This window comes from Taudactylus pleione, unplaced genomic scaffold, assembly GCF_031769625.1.
Source record: "Taudactylus pleione unplaced genomic scaffold, aTauple2 ptg000006l, whole genome shotgun sequence".
Classification (NCBI taxonomy): domain Eukaryota; kingdom Metazoa; phylum Chordata; class Amphibia; order Anura; family Myobatrachidae; genus Taudactylus; species Taudactylus pleione.
The window spans coordinates 26,004,812-26,010,614 of record NW_028284409.1 but is presented as its reverse complement, the minus strand read 5'-3'; the positions used below and the strand labels follow the sequence as shown (position 1 = coordinate 26,010,614).

Sequence of the window (5,803 nt, the reverse complement as noted above, 5' to 3'; positions counted from 1 at the left end):
ACCTGCATTGAACATTGCAAGGTGATTTAGAAGTGCAGAGAATTTCTGGAAATGGATCCATCAATTAGTATTCTTCATGGAGAATTGTTATGTGATATAGTGCTTTTTATTCTGAATCATAATTATTTTTAATTTTTAGATAAATTTTATCAACAAGTCTGTGGGACGGCAATGGGGACAACTTTTGCCCCATGTTTTGCCAACCTCTTTATGGGGTGTTGGGAAAAGAATTATATTTATGAGAATAGCCTATACAAGGAAAACATCATACTTTATAAATGATATATAGATGATATCCTGATAATTTGGGAAGGATCAGAAGAGCTTTTTAGAGTGTTTTTAGATCACATCACGGGAAATATCATGAATCTTAAATTTACGTCCAATACCAACGCTGTTTCTATCAAATTTCTGGATTTGATATTAATTGGTGAAGGAAATAAAGTTGTCACAATGAATTTTATAAAAATTAGATACAAACAGCTATCTTCACTACAAAAGCAGACGTTAAAAAAGTGGAAGGAAAATATACCCTACTCACAATTCCATAAAATTAAAAGAAATTGTAGTGAGATGGATACCTGTGAAGAACAAATACAGCTCCACACCAATGGATTTCTTGCGAAGGACTACTGTATTAACCAAAGCAGCTAATAAGATGAGATTATGTGAGAGAGGAGACCTTCTGGAATATCAGGATAATAAAGACTGAGAAAAAAACTATCATAACCACTTATAACGCACAGGAGAAAAAAATAAAGAATACTTTCAACAAACATTGCAAGATTCTTTTGATGGATCCAGTTTTAAGGGGAGTTCTCAAACCCAGACCTCTGATCATGTTTAGAAAAGCTAGAAGCCTAAAGGATATCCTGGCACCCAGTATGCTAAAAAACATCCATGGTTCAAGCGGTACCACCTTGCATTGTTGTCCTGGCTGCTATAAATGCGGCAAATGTAACGTATGCAAATATATTCACTGACATAGAAGAACGTTCACCAACTCCAATAATAATAAGGAATACAAAATAAACATAATTTAAACTGCAATTCCACATACATTATATACCTTTTGGAATGTACATGTGGGTTAAAATACAAAAACAAAGTTTAAGGACATCTAGGGGTAAATTTACTAAGATTTACTAAGATTTGAGATGGTCCCGATTTTCAAAATGATTTAACTCGCTGGAATTCGCCAAAATTCGGGTGATTTAATCCCTTTTACCAAATTTACCAACAGGCGATTTGAGGCTAAACGAGTTTGCCGATGGTGAAGCAGAATGAGATATCTTTCCTGAGTAACTCATTTTGCAGGAGATTAATCACCCGAGATTGCAGTGTATTCTTTCTGCAAATCTCTCCCGAGCTAGCAGCCAGCACATATCAGTGAGATATGTGCTTGCTGCTTGTGTGTTAACCCTTGTAAAAATGTGAAAAAATGTTTTAAAAAAAATGACGTGAGGTCCCCCCTCAAAACACTAACCAGCCCCGGGCTTGCCAGCCTGTCCAGGTTCTTAACATTACAGGGAAAAAAATGTGCCAGGGCACCCCTGGCTGTGGCATCAGCCCCCCAATAGAAAGGGTCCAGGGCTGGTTTTAAATATACGGTGTAACTTACATCATTTTTTTCGCCGTATATTTAAAACCAGCTCTGTCCCTGCAGCCTTGTGCTGGTTCTTACATTACAGTGGATACCTACACTTTTTTTCCCTGTAATGTTAAGAACCTGGAAAGGCTGGCAAGCCCGGGCTGGTTAGTGTTTTGGGGGGGGACCTCACATATTTTTTTTTCTCAATTTATCCCTATTTTTTACAGTAACAGAAAGAAACATACACAAATCACAATGATTTGTGTATGTTTCTGACCATCTCGCAGCTCAGGGGGTTGAGAGTTTGAAAAGTGATTTTGACAGAGAGTTTGCTCCTATCTCACCCGAGCTTGTCATCCTGATTTTTGGTAAATTTGAGAGATATAGGTTTTAGGTGAAAAGTACTTCCGATTTGGCCCGATGGTGATTTGATTCGAGATTGCTATCTCACCTGAGTTTTACGAGTGAGATGAGAGAAATCTCTCTCTAACTCACCCGACTTTTGCCTTTAGTAAATTTGCAAGCAGGGAAAAAATCAATAAATCGCCCGAGATGGTCATCTCGACCTATCGCGATTGTTGGTAAATTTACCCCCTAGTCTCAAAACACTTTAGTCTACATCATAATTCAAACCCTGATGATCTGTCATTCAAGGCAATTGAACATGTTGAGTTAGGAGAAAGAGGAGGTGACCTGGCAAACAAATGATCAAGATGTGAGATGTATTGGATCTTTGAATTGGATACTATGACCCCTCGAGTATTCAACGATAGCTATAAAATAGCACCCTTCTTGTAAATACTAAAATATTGGCGGACACAGAAAGGAGGGTTAGATTTGAGTCCTAAAATGTTCTACAGCCATATCTCATTGCAAGTGCCCAATCTCATCTGATCTTGGTAGCTAAACATCGCAGGGCCTGGCTAGTATTTGGATGGGAGACCTCTGAGGAAGACTAGGTACTGTAGTAATATTCTGGACTCACAGATGCCCCATAGTAGTGTCCAGCCTTCTTCTTGGAGACATGAAAATTTCGTATGATAAGAAGTGGACGACTGGAATATACAGTATGTCATCAACTCTTAACATCAAGAAATAAAGTATAAGATCGATGAACACATTTTAATTAAAAAAAAAAGATAATTTTAAAAATGTTTGTACTTCTCCAAATTCAACCTTATCCCATACTATAGTGGTTGGACCTTTAGAACATTTTGTCATATGGTCTTTTCCTTGAGTATTTGCACATAAAAGAAATAAAACAATTCCTTTCCTTCCCTTCTGACATTATAAATATCATAAATAAGATAATGCTTTAGGTTTGGTAGTCTGTTGATTTTATTAAGACTCATCCCGTTATCATTATCTGATGGCAATCTCATTGGCATTATTCCTTTGGTTATGTACTTATTTGTATTATGGTTATGGTATACATTTTTTGGAGAATATTTAAGAAATATGTCTAATTATGTTCATTTTAAATTAGGTCATTGATTATTTGAGTATGGGTTGTACTTTTTGATTTAATGAATAATAGAATATGTGCATTTTACCTTGTTAAATAGAACGAATTACTTCACCTGATACATATAAACTGAAATATGTGGGAACCTTGAGTCTAATATATTAATTGTGTATTAATACCATATCACATTATACCATGCAGGAAACATTGTTTAAAAGTTTCAGAATGATCACAGTATATATTGGAATCCAGGCAATATGTCCGCAGGTGTACTCGGGATAGGGAGTACAAAGATGGCTGCGATCCATGAAGTGACACGCATTCGGCGAGGTCGAAGGGCAGTAGTGACACGATACACACATGATTGTACTCAGGACCAGAAGTACAATGATGGCCACACTCGGAGAGGTGAACCACCAGAAGTGATGCGCCCCAGATGGGACGGAAGTGACGCGATGGAGCACTAAAGCGGACACAAGCAAGTAAAGGGGTGGCTGGCTCCAAGAAAGGGCGGATATCATGCACAATGGAGAACATATTTAAAAATTTAATATTGAACAGTAAATACCGCTATCTGGGTCACTATTATTACTAGATTACCCTATCCACATAATCAAGTGATTATTTAACATTGGATTGTACTTACTAAGATTGAAAACTGGAAATTATGTCATAATTGATCCTAAGTACCCTGTAGGAGCTTTGCTATGCCTTGAAGAAGTCTGATACCTTAGACGAAATGCGTTGGAGGCTCCTGTTTTCCACCTATTCATGAACTTACCTTTTTTAACATCAGATAAGCCATTGTTATCATTATTTATTTGATGCTTTGTATGATTTTGTTTGTCTTTTTAAAATACTCTCATTTAATGTATTTACACAGTAACAGAGATCCTCCAAGCCACGGGCCACTGACAGGTGCTGAAAGGGGTGTGTGTGTGTGTGTTATATATTATATATATATATATATATACTGTATATATATATATATATATATATATATGCACACAGTATATGCATAGGGGAAGGTGGGTTTCTGTCTCCAGGGGAAAGGGGACATTTGGGCTGCACTGCAGGGGAAGGTGGGTTTCCATTTTCAGGGGAGAGGGGGGATTTGGGCTGCACTACAGGGGAAGGTGGGTTTCTGTCTCCAGGGGAAAGGAGGAATTTGGGCTGCACTGCAGGGGAAGGAGGGCCAAGCTGCTGATTGAGCCGGTGAGAGGATAGACCAGAGGCAGAGAAATACTGCCAGTTTGTGGTACTGCCCTCCATGTTGTAATCTCTGCCCTGTGTGGCCATCCTGCACCCCTATATGGTGGGTGCCCTGTTCATCCGATCCACTGGAATGGTCCCCCCTCCCCCTCCATTCTGCTTGTTGTGTTGTACGGTACCTGGCTGTGGGCTGGGGCGTCCTCCAGATTGCTCTGCCTCCCAGTACATGTATCCGTGGGCCGAGCAATACCAAACCTCCTCTGAGCAGAGGAGTCAGTGTCAGGCCTGGGACAAGTGAGTGACTCACACTGTCACTATCACATGGCCGCAAATGCCGACAGTCACAAAGACTATCGCATCACGACTGTGACTGCATCAACTACTGGACCACTAGAGTTTTTTCTGCCGATGAGGCGGCCTAGGACACCAAATGACAGTGCGGCCTGGGGTGCATATGGCACCCTGCCAACTGGCCCAGTCCGCTGCATTGCCCATGTGGACCTTAATCTGGCACTGCACAGAGGGGTGTGTCTGCAACATGGACAGGGAGTGGGCACACACTCTCCATGATGAAGACATGCCCCCTCTGTGTTGTGGCTATGCTCACCTCCAGTGTGGTGTGCCTAGTGCTAAAATGTGCTAGACTAACCTCAGGTTCCCCTCCTATCACCCATTAACTGTCACAGATGATCATATGACTCGTTCACTGCTGTTGTACTATGCAGTCAGCAGTAAATAGAGATTGCTCCTCACCTACCCAGCATTCAATACAATGCAGTCTCAGTCGTAACATCTGGACAGTACCCTCACTTTTGGACTGTCCCTCTTAAATCAGGACCCTTGGGAGATATAAATGAGGCAGACTTTGGTAACCAAAGCTTATATCAATGAAGATGTGTAATCAACACAAAATTGTGAACATGCTAACAAATATTCTACATTACAGAAACTGGATCTATATTAGTGTATAACTCTATGCGGGTTGGGTATAGGATTCTTAGAAAGTCTGTCAGCGAAAGACCTACAGAACAATACCAACTTTATTATCAAGCTTGCTTATAAGAAAAGAGGGAAATTCACTTTGAACTTGCTGCGAGTTCAAAACATAATTAACACCTCTCACAATTTTATCATGATGAACAGAGCCCTTGGTGATTATGGACAAAAAAACAATTAAACAATTAATACAATTTATGAAGAACTAGGTGTGGACTCTACAGAAACATACAAAAAGACCAACATCATCATTTGGAAGAAGGTTCAAATGGGAATACTGACAAAGAAAGAATATCTATATCCTTACAACACTAACCCCATAATGCCTGTTGTTTATCAGTTGCCAAAAATCCACAAGAATATTTAGAACACTCCCCCAAAGATAAGTCTGTTTGTCACAGGTATCAAATTTATCTCTTCTGATGTTTCTGGACATACAGTATAATCACCTCTTTACAACAGCCAGTAACCATACAAAAAAGTTAACTTAAATAATCCACATTAGTTTTGCAAACAGTTAAGGAATATAGAATGGTAAT

The 5,803-nt window shown here is 39.4% G+C and overlaps 1 pseudogene; it reads left to right on the top strand.

Moving 5' to 3' along the window:
- Positions 1-2,443: 2,443 nt before the first annotated feature.
- On the top strand, positions 2,444-2,562 carry LOC148543146 (5S ribosomal RNA; annotated as a pseudogene).
- Positions 2,563-5,803: the final 3,241 nt, after the last annotated feature.